General features: G+C 35.2%; 1 non-coding gene across 1 annotated transcript; it reads left to right on the top strand.

Annotated features, from left to right (window-relative positions):
- The first annotated feature begins 18949 nt into the window (after window positions 1-18949).
- On the top strand, window positions 18950-19025 carry TRNAG-GCC (transfer RNA glycine (anticodon GCC)). The gene has a single exon. It is a non-coding gene; the product is annotated as a tRNA-Gly (tRNA).
- The last annotated feature ends 465 nt before the right edge of the window (window positions 19026-19490 follow it).

Below are 19490 nucleotides of genomic sequence, written 5' to 3'. Positions count from 1 at the left end.
CAACAAACACAACAAAATACCAGGGAACTACATAGTCAGTCATCAGGAGGTTACACATTAAAATTCCAATCATATATTACTACACATCTAGTAGGATGGCTAAAATAAAAAGATGGATAATAACAAGTGTTGATTAAGGTGGGAAGCAATTGGAACTCTCATGCATTACTGGTAGGACTATAAAACAGTGTAAACCAGTGTTTCCCAACCTTTTTGTGCCTTGTCCCACCTTAACCTTTCTAAAATTTTTATGTCCCCCCTATGTAACATACATAATTTTTAACATTAAAAAATTGATTTGTTCACTTAATAAACATAAATGATAGGTTCTAGGAAGTAATCACTATGAAATTGTTAACAAAACACAGTAAGTAAAATTTCAAAACATATAATAAAAAACAGAAATTTAAATTCCAGATAATTTTAATACAGATTTTTCTATATTAATTTATTATTTTAATTTAGTGTGATCCTTGCACTTGATGCTTGCTGCACAGAGATTTTATATTAGGTTCCAATTTGGTTAGCTTTAGTCTCAAGTCTCCACGTTGTGTTATATCCAGCCGATTTCTTTTTTTTACCAGTAAATCATTTACAGCATTAAATCCACATTTAGCTAAAAATGAAGATGGAAACGGTAGCAATAGTTTTCTTGCACATTTGGTTGAATTTGAGTATTTGATTTCTGTTTCCTCACAAAGCCATGCCATCACTCCTTTGCTATTAAATAAAGCTTTAACTGACTCATCATTTTGCAATTCTGCGAGTTCTTCTTGATACTGCATATTTCATATATCAGACAAATCCACTAACATTGGCTGCATCATCCATGTTGGGAAATCAATTTGTTTTAAATCAGAAAATCTTTCTTTTAAGTCAGCCGATAGAATATTCAAATGATTGACAATAACAAGTAAAGCGGTATCAGTTACTTCACATTTTTGGAGCCAATGAAACTGTTTAAAGTTTTTGTTGTTAATATGTTTCTGACATAACTCAATCTTGGTAATGAAACCAAATATCTTTGCTTTTGCATCCACAAGAGTTTTATTTGTTCCTTGAAGTTGCTTATTTAATATATTTAGTTTTTCAAAGATATCGGCTAAATAACTCACAAATGCTTTACCATCTATTGTTAACAGATACTTCATTTCAGGTTTGTTGCTTAAAAAATCACTAAGAGTATCAAACAGTTCCATAAATCTTTTCAAACAGTTTCCTTTAGATAGCCATCTTACTTCAGTATGAAGTAAAAGTCTCACATGGTCTTCATTTTGTTCTTCACAAAATAACTTGAAAAGACGCTCACATTTGGCACTAGCTTTAATAGCATTAACACACTTTATTACTGTATGTAATACTTCATTCAGAACAGGCGAGATGTTTTTAGCTACCAAGTTTTCCCTATGAATAACACAATGCACAAGAATCATTTCTGGATTCGCATCTTTCATCAATTTGAAGCAGCCATTTTTCTTGCCCATCATCTTGGGAGCACCATCTGCAGCACAAGATGTTATAGTTTTCATTGGTATATCATTGACATCTAAGTAGTTTTTTAGCTTATTATATATATCTTTGGAGGTAGTGGTGCTTTCTAATCTTTTACAGAACAACATTTCTTCAGCAAAATGTCCTTTATCAATATATCTTACGTAAGTTATCAATACTGCCTCACTGTCTCTCAAAGTTGATTCATCCATTTGCAAGGAAAATTTTCCTGTTTTCAGCTTTTCAATAAGTTGTTTTTCAATATCCTCACTCATTTCGTCTATTCTTCTGCTAACAGAATTGTTACTGAGTGGCATAGCTTTTACATCTTTGTCATCTTTTTCAAGAACCGTTTTAAGAAATGCTGATATTGACAGTTTTATTAAATTTTCTCCTATAGTGTGATTTTCTCCAGTTTTAGTGATGAATAAAGAAATTTGATAACTAGCCTCAAGAACACGATTATTAGTTGAAGTATGAGCAGTGAATAGAGACTTTAATGTTGTTATTTTTTCAAAATTTTTCTTTAAAGTTTTAAAGTAACTCAAATCTGAATTAATTTGAGCACTATGTTTCACCTTCTTTTTTTTTTAATAAATTTTTATTAATGGTAATGGGATGACATTAATAAATCAGGGTACATATATTCAAAGAAAACATGTCTAGGTTATTTTGTCATTAAATTATGTTGCGTACCCCTCGCCCAAAGTCAGATTGTCCACCGCCACCCTCTATCTATTTCTCTGTGCCCCTCCCCCTCCCCTAACTCTCTCCCTCCCTCCTTCCCATGTCCTCCCTCCCCCCACCCCTGGTAACCACCACACTCCTGTCCATGTCTCTTAGTCTCATCTTTATGTTCCACCAATGTATGGAATCATGTAGTTCTTGTCTTTTTCTGACTTACTTATTTCACTCCTTATTTACAGCAAAATGGTGGGATCTTGATAACATTATGTTTCACCTTCAAATGCGCCTCAAGACGGCCTCATTTCATTGATTCATTGGTCAAGCATTGCTGGCATAAAAGACAAAAAGGAATCTGCTCATCGTGAACAGCGGGTATGAACCCAAATTTTAAATATTTCTCCGAATATTGATGAGTTTTTTTCTTGCCTGCACCATTCATTTTACTATGGGCTATAAGAAATAAAAAATAATATCAATTAAAAACTAATATTAAAATATGTGTTAAATATATTCAATGTGACATAGAGTAAACATATACTAAAAATTCATATTTATTTTAATGTATATAACACATTTACTACACTATCACCGCAAATCAAAAGGTATCTATATTTTTTCCACTTGACAAAATTTTCTGGAAATTTATGCTTCTAAAATTAAAATTGTCGTGCATGCACTACTATAGCCCCAATAATATTTATAAAATATTATTGCTTTCTAGCCTCGATGCAAGAAATACTTAATAAAGAGTTTAATATTGATAAAAATAAAATAAAATACTTACCAATTATATCTATGCAATATATATATATGTATATTTATTAAATCAACGAGCTTTTACAACAGTTTTGACTGATACTTATTTCAAATTAATACCAAATGAATGATGTGAAACACTACTGAAGTTCCGATGGGCCAAATAGGTGAGAATAACTGCGTTGTTTAGCGAGTTTTTAAAAGGTCCGGGGTTCCCCGCGGCAGACGGCACGCTCCGCGGTGAACCCAGGACGAAGATTACTTGACGACGCCAATCACCCAGTTGATATTTTGGTCTTGTCAAATGAAATTATACTTAATAATTATTTACCGCAATTATTTAAGAATTGCATTTTTTGTTAAATTTGGCACCGATATCTAGCATTGCATTTAAATGGCCCGGGGCGAAAGAGTTAAAGTCGTGTCGAGTCCATTTTCAAATTGCCCCCCTTAACTATCGAATTGCACCCCTGTGGGGCGTGGGCCCCACGTTGGGAAACACTGGTGTAAACACTTTGGAAGACTGTGGTTTTCTTAAGAAGTTAAATACACATTTAGCATGTTAATTAGCTATACCACTCTTAGGTATTCACCAAAAAGAAATAAAAAACATATGTTCATGCATGTTTGTTTTAGCAACTCTGTTCATAGCAAGCTAAAATTTTAAATAACTTAAAATCTATTCATACATTTTTGGCTGAAAAATATTGTATCATATTTATGTCCTGATATACTACTCAGGACTAAAAGGAGAGAGATTGCTGACACATCCCAAATATGGATTGACCTCTAAAGACATTTTATGTGATTAAAGAAAGACAGCACAAAAGAATTCATTCTGTGAAATTATATAAAAGTAAAAACTAATATTATTTTTATTTATTTATGTATTTTTCTTTTTTGAGGAGGGGAGATAGAGACAGACTCGCGCATGAGCCTCGACCAGGATCCACCCTGCTACCCTCATCTCGTGTTGATGCTCAAATCAACTGAGCTATCCTCAGCACCTGAGGCCAATGCATGGACCAACCAAGCTATCCTCAGTGCCTGGGGTCAGTGCTGGAGCCAAATGAGCCACTGGCTGTGAGAGGTGAAGAGAGAGAGAAAGAGGAGAGGGAGGGGAAGAGAAACTGATGGTTACTTATCATATGTGATGTGACTGACTGGTGGTTAAACCTGGGGCATCTGCATGCCAGGCCAACACTCTATCCATTAAACATACTGGCCAGGGCCAGTAAAACTAATCAAAAGATAAGAAGCATGTCAATGGATGTCTAGGGTTGGAAACAAGAGATATATCTGGAAAGGGGCACAAGAGAACTTTTAGAATGATATGAATGATCTATATGTTGACCATAGTAATGATTTCACTGGTATACATATCAGTTATAGGTCATAAAACTGTACACTTAAAATTATACCTTAATATAATTGGCTTTTTAAAGAAGACATGGAAAATAGAAAGGAAAGGCCCAACATACATGTAATAAATATTTCAAAGAAAGGAAATACAGTTATCACCCACTATTCAAAGGTTCATGTTGAGTCACTTTGCTTTTTTAAAATACTTATTTTGGACCTGTTTTTACTAACTAAAGGAAATCCAAAAGGGATTTTCACTTAAAGAAGAAAAAAAAAAGCAAAAATATCATTCAGTGTTTATTTAGCAACAAGCCTTAATAGAGACAACTCAGGCAGCAAGAGTGGTACTGCCAAGCTCTTTTCCTAGGAACTACACTCAGGATTGCAGCATCAAAAGCCGTAGCGATGAACTGTATCTTTCCACTTACTTTGTGTGTTCATTAATAATACATGTCCTGAAGTATCAGCTTAATAGAACTTCTGTATTACAGTCAGTGTGAAATTGGATACAATTATGTGTTTCATAGTGAACAAGAAAAGACATTGTGCATATGTTGACTTTTGGGTCTGGGAACACTAATATATATATATATATATATATATATATATATGAATGCCAATTGTTTCTTCACTTTATTCTATTTAGGCTTATGAAAGCTTTTATATGAATGCTTTACTTTCAGATAGTGTGGAAAACCTATGTAGAAATGGTGGAGAATATATATATATAATATATATATATATTATATATATATATATTAATTAAGTGAGAGGCGGGGAGGCAGAGAGACAAATTCCTGCATGCATCCCCACCAGGATCCACTCAAAAAACCCACTAGGGGGCAATGCTCTGTACATCTGGGGTCATTGCTCCATTGCCTGGCAACTGAGCAATTCTAACACCTGAAGTGAGGCCATAGTGCCATCCCAGTACTCAGAGCCAACTTGCTTGAATGAGCCATGGCTGTGGAAAGTGGAGAGAAAGAAAGAGAGAGAAGGAAAAGGTATGCAGAAGTGGAGGGTGGCTTCTCCTGGGTGCCCTGACTGGGAATTGAACCCAGAACATACAGACTCTGGGCTAATGCTCTACCACTGAGCCAAGCAGCCAGGGAGAGAATCAATATTTAAAGAGGTGTTAGCTGACAACTTTACAGATGTGATGAAAAACATTAGTCATCAGATTCAGGAAGCCCACATGTTCAAGAAAAGTAAAGTAAATCCACATCTGAATACATATTGGTAAAAATCCAAAATGTCACAGACAATATGCCATAAAAAGAACCCAAAGGAAAAGATAAATTATTTTTCAAGGAACAGCAATTAGATAAATAGCAGACTTAGCAAGAACAACAACTGAGAGAATGACATGATAAAAATTATCACTATATTCAGCCAAAAAAAACCCCAAAACAAACAAAAAACTAAAAACAGAAACCAAACCCCACCCTCCCAAAATTTCTTATAAATAGAATTGCATATAACTTTAAAATCTTTTAGAAAATGTATGGTGGTTATATATAAACATTCACCAACTTGTACATGTAATATGTGTACAGTTGACTCTATGAAAGTTATATCTCAATAAAAAATTAAAAATATTTCTAGGCATAAGTCTTGAGTTTTTATCACTCACAGAGCCATACTAAAATAACTACCAAATAGCTACTTCAGAAAGAGAAATTTAATTTAATAAGAAGGAATATAATTTAAAATTTTAAAACAAAGATGTTGGTAAATATGAGGAAAGCTAAACAAGATCAACTCTAGCAGTCAACTTTAATATATTTCATTTACTGTAAGGCGAAATTTTATTATTTATTTATTTATTTATTTATTTATTTATTTTTATGTGAGAGTAAAGAAGATATAGAGACAGACTCCAACATGTGCCAAGATCAGGATCCAGCTGGCAATCCCTATCTGGGGCCAATGCTCTACCCATCTGTGGTTGCTCACAACTGAACTATTTTTCACACCTGTGAAGGAGGCTGAAGGAAGCACTCCCCAGTGCCCCTACAATGCACTTGAATCAATTGAACAATGGTTGGGGAGGGAGAGGAAGAGAGAGAGAGAGAAGAAAGAGGGGTGGGAGAAACAGATGGTTGCCTCTCCTTCATGCTTTGACCAGGAATTGAACTCTGGACTTGCAACTGCTGGATCAACACTCTCACACTGAGCTACTTGGCCAGGGTCAAGATGAACTTTTAAAAAATTTAAAAATATTTCTGAAATTGAAATGCAACTTATATGTTGATGTGTCATGGTTTAATTAGCAGCATTTCCTGGGTTTTTTTTTTTTGAGGGGATAAAATACGTAGTGGTGTATCTTACAATTAATGGTATTTTTTATTCAGCAAAATGTAATAATATAATTTGAGGAATATAAAAGCAAACTAGGAACAAATTATTTTTCTTTTTATTTAGAAAATTAATTTAAACAACGTGACATTAAGCAATGTATACATAGATTTCAGGAAAACACAACTTTATTTTTCTGACAGAGAAAGAGAGAGTCAGAGAGAGGGACAGATAGGGACAGATGACAGGAAGGGAGATGAAAACATCAATTCTTCCTTGCGACACCTCAGTTGTTAATTTTTTGTTGAAGCTTATTAGTTGTTCATTGATTTCTTTCTCATATATGCCTTGACCAGGGGAATACAGCATACCGAGTGACCCCTTGCTCAAACCAGTGACCTAGGGCTCAAGCTAGAGAGCATGGGGTCATGTCTATGACCCCAAGCTCAAGACAGCAACCCTGTGCTCAAACTGGTGAACCCCAGCCCAAGCCAGTGACCCCAGGGTTTTGAACCTGCATTCTATGCATCCCAGTCCAATGCTCTGTCCACTGCACCACTGCCTGGTCAGGCCAAACACAACTTTTAAAGTAAGTTTACTGGGGTTAAAAAATTATAAGATCTTTATATAAGAAGAAATAGGTTGAATAGATTTCAATTTTATTATATAAGGATATAAAAATTTAAGGAAAATTTCACTAAGTACATAGTGAAAATAGGTATTTCACATGACATTAAAAGACATTCTTTTGACCTGACCAGCTGGTCACACAATGGATAGAGTGTTGGACTGGAATGCAGAGGACCCAGGTTTGAGACCCAGAGCTTGAGTTCCGATTAATCTGGTTTAAACAAGGCTCACCAGCTTGATCCTAAAGTTGCTGGCTCAAGCAAGGGGTCACTTGGTCTGCTGTAGCCCCCTGGTTAAGGCACATATGAGAAAGCAATCAATGAATAACTACGGTGTTGCAATGAAGAATTGATGCTTCTCATCTTTCTCCCTTCCTGTCTGTCTGTCCCTCTCTCTGATTCTCTTTGTCTCTGTCACTAAAAGCAAAGCAAAACAAAGCAAAAACAAACAAACAAAAAAACTCAGAATATTTTTTTGACTTTTCATTCCCAATGAAATATATTCAGTGGACAAAAAGTAACATAAAGAAATACTAAGTTGTGTCACATTGTCTTTTTCTTGGTGGTAATAGTTGTATTGTTATTTTGAAACCATCAAATATGTAAGGATGTTAATGTCACTAAGATCCAAAATATTTAGTAGAAGAAAGATAAAAGTATACAAGAAACAAAATAGAGAACTGACAGCTGTCATGAGGAAATGGTTGAAGGGGTGGAAGAATTGAGAAAACATGGACAAAAAGAAAAGAAAAGAAAAAACTCATGGATATGGCTAACAGTGTGCTGATTGTTGAGGGTGGAGAGGAGGTGGAAGATGGTATAAAGAGGATAAGTAATGATGGTTAAAGACTTGACTTGGTAGCATGAACACACAATATGGTGTATAGGGATGTGTTGTAGAATTGGGCACCTGAAACCTGTATAATTATGTTAACCAGTGTCATCCTAATAAATTCCATTAAAATAAATTAATTTAAAACCCTATAAGCTTAAATTTGACTGGGGATATAATTAATATTTTATGTTTTATTTTTTACTTAATGAAAACATACATCTTTTCTAACCCTTTTCACTGAGAAAGCTCTGGAAATAATGAAATCCCAGTAGCAATGAGCACTCTTAGCACCCATATTGTGGTCTCTAATTTTTCCACTAGATTGCACCAAGGGCTCCTTAAAGAAATGACTCACTACAGATTTGAGTTAGAAAATGAATATGAGCCATAAAGCAAGTAAGTTAATAATGATTACAAGGGACATTTCAAAGTGACATACAAACCAACTCAAAATGACTAAGCTCCTATTAGCCAAATATGGGATAATTTGAAAATTAACAAGAATAGTGAACACAATAGATCAAAATCATAAAATATATAAAAATCCTTGAGTTTATCATGATGATTTTTAAAATATTATTCACCAGTGGCTGACAATAGGGATGAATGGGGAGGAACTGCTTAATGGGTCTGGGGTTTCCTTCTGGAGTAATGAAAATATTTAGGCCTGACCGGGCGGTGGCGTAGTGGATAGAACGTTGGACTGGGATGCAGAAGACCCAGGTTCGAGACCCTGAGGTCGCCAGCTTGAGCACGGGCTCATCTGGTTTGAGCAAAAGCTCACCAGCTTGAGCCCAAGGTCGCTGGCTCCAGCAAGGGGTTACTCGGTCTGCTGAAGGCCCACCATCAAGGCACGTATGAGAAAGCAATCAATGAACAATTAAGGTGTCGCAATGCGCAACAAAAAACTAATGATTGATGCTTCTCATCTCTCTGTTCCTGTCTGTCTGTCCCTGTCTATCCCTCTCCCTGACTCTCTCTCTCTCTCTCTGTAAAAAAAAAAAAATTAAAAAAAAAATTTAGGAACTAGATAGAAATGATAATTTTATAATATCATGAGTTTACCAAATACCACTAAATCATATCATTTAAAATACTTATTATTTGAATTTTATTTCAGTAAAAATAAATGGGCTGATGAATACATGGCAGTTTATTACATACTTTCTTCACTTTTGTGTATGTTTGAAACTCCCATGGATCAAAGAAGAAATTATAATAAAAAATAAAGATGCAGATAAAGAACTACTTGATACTTGACTAACTACTATGCTATATACCTAATATTAAATGTAAACCACAATAGAAAAAATTTAAAAATAAAAAAGAGCAGTAATTAAATAAAAATTAAATATATCATAGGGTCAGTAACAACAAAAATTGTTTCTTTGACTAATAGACAAACTTCTGTCAAGATTAATATTAAGACACAATTTTTGTTTTGCCTTATAGGAGATGCAGTGGTGGGATTCAGCCAGTTCGCACCAGTTTGGCAAAACCTATACCTATTTTTTTTGTTGAGTTTGGCAAACCAGTTGTTAAAATGGCACTTGTAATCAGGGTTCTCTCTAAGGTGTGTGCTTGGGCAGCCACCCAATATGAAAAACACTAATTTACATTTCTTACTTTTTTAACATTCATCTGCGCAATAGCATATTGAAAGTGCCCATAGTAATGTTCATTCCATCCATAGGTAAAACAAATTTGATGGAACTATGATAGTAATATTTATTTATTCATTTAATAAAACTCATTATACCATTGGTGAAACACTATATTTTAATTTCTTCATGTTTGCTACATCAGTAAACAAACATATAATGAAAAGAGAAAAAGTGCCAAACAACCAGGGGGTGACAAGCTGTCACTGGAAATATCTTAAGTAACAGTTTTACTGTTTTTAACCAGGTATAATTTAATATTTTTATTAGTATTTTAAAACTCTTTCTTTTAACATAGTCTAGTTTTGTGTACCATTTTTATTGTTCTCATTTAAGTATTAAATGCAGGAGATATTAAACTATATTTCAGTATATATTTTTATACTTAAAAAGGTTTTTAGCGTAGAAAACTGGTTGTTAAATTATTTGAATCCCACCACTGAAGAGATGATGATCTAGTGAAAGATGACAAATTTTATAAATAAAATTACTGCTGGTTTAAAGTCAGCATCTTAACCCTGGTACAAAGTAGAGGTATAATTCTTAAAAGGAAAAGGCTATTTATAAATAAGGTAATTTAGAAACATATTATAAAATATCCACCTGAACTAGACATTGAAGGATGAATTTGATGGAAATCTGCAAAAGTAGAGTAATGGTGTTCTATAAAGAGGTGATATGTGAGCAAAATATTTGAGGCATGAGGTTGGTTGATGTAATAATAACTGGTTTTAATTGTTTTTGTAAGTCATTTTTAATCATACATTATAATTCTCTGCTGCTGATATATAAGAATGCAATCAAGTTTTAGATATTGATATTATATATCCATCAGCCTTTCTTATTTCAAATAAATTGCAAAATCTCTTGGATTTTACATAGACAATTATGTCATCTCTGAATAAGGTCAGTTTTGTTTCTTATTTTTCAATGTACAACTCTTTTTTTTTTTTTATTACTTCTGCTATAACTTTAAATAAATTTTTGAACAGGAATTTAGTAGCATATACTCTTGTATTCCTCCTGAACTTAAAAAGAATGTTTCACCATTAAAAATAAAGTTTGCCAGTGTTTTGCTTTTTGTTTTTTTTATTGGTAGATTTTCAATAACAAGTTAAAAAAGTTCCCTTGTATTCTTATTTATCAAGATACTTTTTCCCTCCTACTCATGAATAAGGTTTAGATTTTATTATTTTTCTCTACTTATTGAGATGATGATGTTATTTCCTTCTGTAATCTGTTAATATAGTTGTTTATATTAGTAAATATTTTTATGATTAACATTTCTTTTTCTTAGCTTAAAGAAACTTTGGTCATGATGTATGTTTTTTCCATATCTTGATGGCTTCCATTTGCTGATAACTCATTTTGAATTCTTATGTCAAAGTTTGCAAATGAGATTAGCTCCAAATTTTCCTTTTTCACACTGTCCTGACTGAGGCAAGAATAGCATGAGAAAAGAGTTAATAAGATTTATTTTTTTATCCAAATAGTTTCTTTATTAAACTTATTAGGATGACACTAGTTAAAATAATTGCACAGGTTTCAGGTGCCTAGTTTTACAACACATCTCTGTACAATGTAGTGTGTGTTCACCCTTCAACTCAAGTCTTCACACATTACCGTCTATGCTCCCATACCCTCCTATACCTCCCACCCCCAGCAATCACCACACTAGATCATCATCTCCTGTAAAGCAAAATAGGAATTCTGTATTGTTTTTTATATCTCACAGAACACAACACACTGCCTTATACATAGTAAGTTTTTAATAATGTTTATTGAATAAATTAATACATTCCTTGACAAATAATTAACCTTACTAGCTTACAAATCCATCTCTTTTGGATTCACAAGTTCATTGTTACATGTTTCTAGAGTTTCTTTACTTGCCATGCTGAAGTACAGCCCTTGTGATGGAGTGGTGCTATCCCGCTTTGAGGCCTAACCTATTGCCAGCTTTTCTTATTCCTTTCAGTAGGCACAGTGAGCATTTAAGTTTATTCCAAGTGACTGTTAAAATTCAGTACCATGATGCTTGTCCAGGTGGTGGCATAGTGGATAAAACATTAACCTGGGATGCTGAAGACCAAGGTTTAAAACCCCAAGGTCACCAGCTTGAGCCCAACCTCATCTGGCTTGAATGTGGGCTCACCAGTTTCAGTGTAGTTTTACCAGCTTGAGTATGGGATCATAGACAAGACCCCATGGTCACTGGCTTGATTCCAAAGATCTCCGGCTTAAAACCTAAGATTGCTGGATTGAGCTCAAGGTTGGTGACTTGAACCCAAGGCCACTGGTTTGAGCAAAGGGTCATTGGCTCAGATGGAGATCTCTGGTTAAGGCACATATGAGAAAGCAATCAGTGTATAATTATAGTGCCATAAATACAAGTTAATGCTTCTCGTCTGTCTCCCTTTTTGTCTGTCTGTTCATGTCTGCCTGTCTGTCTTTCTTGCTCTCACTATCTCTCTTGCTAAAAATAAAATATTTTTTAAAATATTAAAATTTAGTACTATGGTGATTACCAGGAGGAATGGATAGTGTAGAGAGGTGGAAGAGTGTATGGGGGAATAAGTGGTGATAGAAAAAGACTTGATTTGTGGTGATGAACACACAATACAGTGTACAGATTATGTATTGTGAAATTGTACACCTAAAACATGTATAATTTTGTTAAACAGTGTCACCCCAATAACTCAATTAAAAAATCAGTACCAGTAGGACAATTATGTAAGTAACATTCCATTACATTGGATAGAGTAGAAACAAATCAATGACACTTCCAAACTTGCTCTTCACTAAGCTCCTTTATTTGATGGGGTCGCAAGAACTGTTTTCTCCCTGCTTCAGGCATAATTGTTCTGTATCCTAGTTTGTTAATCATTTATTCACTCTTCTGCTCACAGATCATTGGACTAAGCACCATCATAATTAATTGCAAGGCTGCCAGCTCTTCTGGCCTCAGGGCTATTTGCTGCCTCTGAAGTGGCTTGCTTGAACTTTGACAAGAAGACGTGCTCTACACCCAGTGTGACCAATCCAACACAATCAAATGCTGTTTTTAAGAGTAAAGTTTCAAATAGTATTTAGTGATAATCATAGTTGCTTATTGTAATGCTGGTGCCCAAGGCCAGGCAGGTTCATATTGGATTCAGGCAGATGATAGAGAAGCTGTGCAGCCAGAAAGCATTGTGCCCTTCCTGTTTCATAGAGTCTTGTGATGGCAGATGAGTAAAGAGTCAGGGAAAACTACTTCTCAGGCAAACAAACAGAAAAACTGATCCTTCATAGTGGTGGGAAGGAAACCCTTAATACACAATTACCCCTTAACCCAAGCACCCATAACCTTACATGCACACGTGCTTCTGTCATGTGTTCACACACTAATCAAGCCTAGTGCTTGTAGCTAGTATACCAGCGAGCAAGCCTAACACAACTCTTTTCCCAACATTTATGAAACTAAAAGCACCTCCCAAAGCTCAGAGAATTGGAGCTTGGAATGTATGTGTCACTAGCAGGACCCTTTTGCCATCTGTCTTGTGTTTCTGTGTAGCTTTAAACATATATGGTTGTCATTGTTTATTAATCAGCTCTTTCTTATGACTCTAAAGAACCTAAGCAGCAACTTAGCCCTCTTCCATTCTTTTCCTTTTATATCACTTGCCCCAAAACTTGACCCCATCTTTCTGTTAGTTTTGCCCTTGGCTTAATCTTTATATAGTTCCACTGAAATATATTATCTCACAAAACAGGAAGATCAGAGGTAGGTAGGTAGGGAAGGTTTTAACATTTTAATTATGTCATAAAAACCTTAGGATCTTTCCAACTCTACATTCTGCCATCCTCAGTGTGAGCTTTATCCTTATGCTTCTAGCAAGATGGTTGCAACAGTTTCAAGCATAACATCTAGAAGGCAGTGTGGTGTTAGCCAGAAGGAAAGGGGAGTAAAGAGTTTGTGGAGGTTGGCAAATAGGTGGAAAATGGGGATGGGAAGAGATTTTGATTGGAGAGATGTGGATATGATGCAGTGTGCAGATGCAGTTTTATTCAGTTGTACACTTGAAACATGTATGGTTTTTTGAGTCAATGTCACCCCAATAAATTCAATTACAAATAAAGTAAAAATTAGCTAAAACACATACACACACATAGTACTGGAAAGTACACAGTTTCTGATTTAGTAAGTTTGAGACGGGACCCAAGAATTTGCATTTCTAAAATGTTACTAGTTAACACTGATGCTGTTGATCTGAGGACCATGTTTAGAGAACCATATGACTACATGGCAGATAGATAGGATCCTGATAAAAATTGGAGTTCTGTTAAGAAAGAAAAAGAATCAATGCTTTGGATTGTCAAACTAGAATATCCACTAAAAATAAAAATTTGTAAGTTTGTTATATACTTTCTGATTCTTAGAAAAACAAGACACTGTACAAAAGTATAGATAGAGATAACAGGAAAATTATCATTCTTTTATCCAAATTCTCCAGGCTTCAGGGTTTACTCACCTTCCCTTTTAAAACCAGACCACATTAATTTGAACTTGTATATTCCAGAATTGCAAATAGTCTATTGTTTTAGTGGGTTCCATATCTTTTCTTTATTAAAGGTTTGGAATAACAAAGAGGGTTTCTAATACTTAGAAGAAATGTTTAAAATTGTATTTTAGACAATGCGGCTTCTAGATTTCATATGCCACTCCTGCACAGGCAGTTTCCTACTAGCCTTTTATCTTATTTAGCCACTGACCCACCATCATGGTATGGAAACAGAATACTAGTATTCATTGGGAATCAACTTGACCATATACATTTTTCTAAGTCCAAATACCCTCCTCCTATACCCAAGAGAAAAAGAAAAATCTTTCCCCCCTCTGTTCATGTCATTATCATCAGAATCCTTAAAGGATGCAAGTTTGATATAGAGATAATTGATAAATTTTTATATTGCTGTACAAATCTATTTAGCCTCACATTGTTCCAAATTTCTTCATTCCAAATTGGATTCTGGCTTTATATTTGCATAGAGAAAATTACCATCTCTACTAGATATGTAATGAATTATCTTTAAATTTAGTGAGTGGCTTTGCGGGTCCTCTGGATTACAGTCTCTCATAAAGTTGCAATCAGACTCTCAACTGGAGTTTTGGTCTCATCTGAAATGTTGACTGGGAAAGCATCTGATTCTGAGCTCATTCATTTGGTGGCTAGTTACTTTCCCACTGGCTGTTTCCTTGCTGTAGGCTGCCTGAGTGTTCTCTGGAAATGCAGCTGGCTTCCCCAGTGTGGGTGATCCTAGACATAATAGGAAGAGCAAGAGAAAACTAAAAATGGAGGACATTATATTTTATATCCTTATTTTGGAAGTAGCATACCAAAACTTCTGGTGTATTCTATTGATCACATGGATCAAGCTGGTCTAATGTGGGAGCATACTATACAAGAGCATGAATATAAGCAGTCAGGAATCACTGAGGTCATTGTGGAAGCCAACTCCCACACTATCCAAATATTTATCCCAACAAGAATTGTGAACCCACACATGGAAGAAATAGGAGTCAAAACTGCTTCCAACTTTAAAATAACTGTTGTCTCTCTTCTGACCATTAAGATATTAAAATCATTGGGATCCAGGTTCAGAGCATTTAAACATGTTTTATTCCAATTCCAATATATTTAGGCAAGGTCATAGGGAACAGATGGACAGCTTTCAGAGAGAATAAAGAAGAAGAGAAAGGATCAAAGAAGGTGAAAAGAGTAGCCAAAATCACATATATGTAAAACATAGTAAAAGAAGTAAGGGGAAAAGATATTTTAATTTTGAGTGGTTTCTGTTTACTTCCAGTAGGTGTTGCTGTGTTATAAGTTTTATCTCTGTAAAATTTCTGGGCTGACCTTCACTAGATGTCGCTGTCACAATAATGCAGGGAAGGTAATAGTCATATTGGGGGGTAGGCATATTGTGAGGGTTTTATAGATTTACCAATGGCAATCTCAGACTTCTGATTCTTTAATTTTTCTACTTTTTCTTCTTATTTTTGTAGGTATTTTGTATGTTTTTGATTGTTTTGGGTTTTCATTCTTTGTTATTCTTTTTCTTTTTTTACTTGTCATTATTTTTAAAATTTTATATTTTCTAATTTTTATTTTTTATGTTGGTATTTTTTAATTAGAGAACTTAAGAATACCACTCTCAAATGTCATCAAGGAAGAAGAAAAAGAATACCATGGCCATACAAGAAAGACAAGTATTTTAGAAAGAAAATGAAAAATCTTCAGAGCACAATCTCTTTTTATTAAGAAAGAGAGAGAAAGAGATAGATAGACAGACAGACAGAACAACAGACAGACAGACAGGAAGGGAGAGAGATGAGAATCATAAACTTGTTGCAGCACCTTTAGTTTTTCACTGAGTGAGTTCTCATATGTGCCTTGCCTAGGGGCTCCAGTTGACTGTTTCTCAATTCAGCAACTTTGAGTTCAAGAGAGCAACTTTTGTATTCAAGCCAGTGACCTTTGGGTTCAGGCTAGTGACCATGTGCCATGTGTATGATTGCATACTCGAACCAGAGAAACCATGCTCAAGCTGGTGAATCCATGCTCAATCCAGTGACCTCCAGATTTTGAAACAGTGTCCTCAGCATTGTAGGTTGACTATCTCTCTACTGCACCACTACCTGGTCAGGAAATCAAAAGTGCAATCTCAATCACATATAAATTTTGGAGATAAATGATAGAGAATTCAAAATTGAATTTCTGAAATTAATAAATGGAATGCAAGAAAACACTGATAGGACATTTAATAAGCTCAAACAACAAATTATTCAACAAAATATGTACTTCACCAAAAAGCTGAAAATTTTAAAAAGAACCAAACAGAGATGATGACCTCAATACACGAATTGAAAACTGAGGTAGCAAGTTTCGCTAATAGAACAAGTCAGCTAGAAGAGAGGATCAGTGACATCAAAGACAGGCAAATAGAGATAACACAGAGAAGAGAAGATTCATAATTTTTTTTAAAAAGGTAGAGCTCTGCAAGAATTGTCTGACTTCATCAGAGAAAGCAATATAAGAATAATGACTATATCAGAAGAAGAAGAAAAGAAGAAAGGAAAGAAAAGTATATTCAAACAAATAATTGATGAAAAATTCCCAAGCTTATGGAAAGAGTTACAACCTAAAATTCAAGAATCAAACAGAATGCTGAGTTACCTCAACTTAAACAGACCTTCTCCAAATTTTTAAACCAAATTGTTAAAAATTAGTGAAACAGAAAAAAAATCTCAAGGCAGCTATGGAAAAGAAGAACATAATATATAAAGGAAGGTTTATTAGGTTCTTATCACACTTCTCAGCATAAACTCTGTAAGCCAGAAAAGAGTGTACCCAAACACTGAAAGTACTGAAAGAGAGGAATTATCACTCAAAAATATTATACCCATCAAAGCTATCCTTCAAATATAAAAGAGAAACAAAAACTTTGGCAGACATACAGAAGCTGAGAAAATTTATCACCAGAAAACTCATACAGTAGGAAATAATCAAGGGATTTGATTATTCATCCAGAATTAAAGAACAAGACAAAATAAGAAATAGAACTAATAGCTTCAAAAAGGTTAAAATAAAAGCAAGGAAAACACTGGGGAATATTTTTTTTTTCATTTTCTGTTGCATTAGGTTTTAGAACTGTTAATATATGTTTGCATAACTGGTTCCAAATCTGAAATCCGTTTCTTGGTGCATGCTCTAGTTTTAATGCAATTTCAATTTATTTTTGTTACAGTTAATGGCATGCATTGGTTTTTAAATTGGAGTTAAAGGGCAATGACTCTTGGATTGAACATAACCACAAGGCAATTAATGTTTTACAAACATCACTTTTACATAATTGTAATTGTTTTAAATGTAAAAAAATTGTTATCTAATAAAAACACTCTTTTATTTTGTTTTAAGATTGAATCATGGTTTCTTCAAGCAAGCATAAATGTAAGAATAATCCTGACACCTTCTATTATATATGTGGTTGTTACACACTTCAACGTCAAAGGCACAATATTTCATCATTTGTGACACGTGCATATATTGCTTATTTTCAAGTTACCCTTGGCGATCAAGACAACAATTGGGCTTCTCATATTATGTGTCATAATTGTGAGGAAATGCTTTGTGACTAGACAAAACGAATATGCAAAGAAATGCTTTTTGGTGTTCCAAAAGTTTGGCATGAACCTAAGGACTACAGCAGTGACTGTTATGTCTGTCTGATCCATACAAAGGGCAACAGCAAGAAAAAATGGCATATGATCACATATTCTAATATTCCTTCAGCAATATGACCTATCCCACACTCTGGGACACTCCCAGTTTCAGTTTTCAATGGTTTTATTTCTTCTAAGGATGAAGAAAGTGAACATGGTAATCAAGTGTATTTTGATAAGATGCATGAGGAAATGGTTGTAGAATCTGAAGGGTCTTCTTCTGATGCCAAGCAGTCATTAACCCCTCAGCAGTTTAGCCAACATGAATTGAATAACTTAGTAAGAGATTTGGGCCTATCAAAGAAAGAAGCTGAGTTATTAGCCTCCAGGCTTCAAGAAAAGAATGTACTTCACAGGTCAGCTAAAGTATCCCATTTCAGGAAACGTGAACAAATTTGTGTGGACTTTTTTTCTGAAGACAAACACTTTGTTCACTGTCATGATATCAGTAGTCTTCTCAGCAAGCTAGGTGTTACCACTTACAGTCCAACAGAATGGCAGCTATTTTTTGACAGCTCTATGGAGTATGAAATGTGTTCTCCTATACAACGGTAATGTTTATGCAGCATTTATGCAAAAATATTGTGAATGAACCTGTAGTTAATCGAGACAGGATCATTTTTCCCCCACTTCACATCAAACTTGGCTTAATGAAGCAGTTTGTTCAGGTTTTGAATAGAGAAAGTGAATGCTTTCAACATATTATTTCTGCTTTTCCTGCCTTGTCTTTTCAAGAAGATAAAAGCAGGTGTATTCGATGGACCTCAAATTCAAACCCTCATGCATGACGAAGAATTTTCCAGGAAAATAAATAAGAAGGAGAAAGCAGCGTGGCAGTCTTTTGTGGCAGTTATAAAGAACTTCCTGGAAACAAAAAATCAGAAAACTATGAACTTCTGGTTCATAGGATGCTGTTGGCTTTCCATGACATTGGATGTAACATGAGCATTAAGATTCACTTCCAGCCCTGGCCGGTTGGCTCAGTGGTAGAGCGTCGGCCTGCCATGCAGGAGTCCCGGGTTTGATTCCCGGCCAGGGCACACAGGAGAGGCGCCCATCTGCTTCTCCACCCCTCTCTCTCTCCTTCCTCTCTGTCTCTCTCTTCCCCTCCTGCAGCCAAGGCTCCATTGGAGCAAAGATGGCCCTGGCACTGGGGGTGGCTCTATGGCTTCTGCCTCAGGCTCTAGAGTGGCTCTGGTCGCAGCAGAGCGATGCCCATATGGGCAGAGCATTGCCCCCTGGTGGGCAGAGCATCACCCCCTGGTGGTCGTGCCGGGTGGATCCCAGTCGGGCACATGCGGGAATCTGTCTGATTGTCTCTCCATTTCCAGCTTCAGAAAAAAAAAAAGATTCACTTCCTGAACAGTCACCTTGATAAGTTTCCCGAAAATCTTGGAGATGTTAGAGATGAGCAGACTACTGCTGGGGCATCAAACGAGATTGTCCTCAACAAGTATACAAACGCAAGAGCTACAAACACAAATTTTTGCCTGAATAGAATTTAA

The sequence above is a fragment of the Saccopteryx bilineata genome, chromosome X (assembly GCF_036850765.1).
Source record: "Saccopteryx bilineata isolate mSacBil1 chromosome X, mSacBil1_pri_phased_curated, whole genome shotgun sequence".
NCBI lineage: Eukaryota > Metazoa > Chordata > Mammalia > Chiroptera > Emballonuridae > Saccopteryx > Saccopteryx bilineata.
The sequence above is the reverse complement of the archived record's forward strand: the minus strand, read 5'-3'. Positions and strand labels throughout refer to the sequence as shown.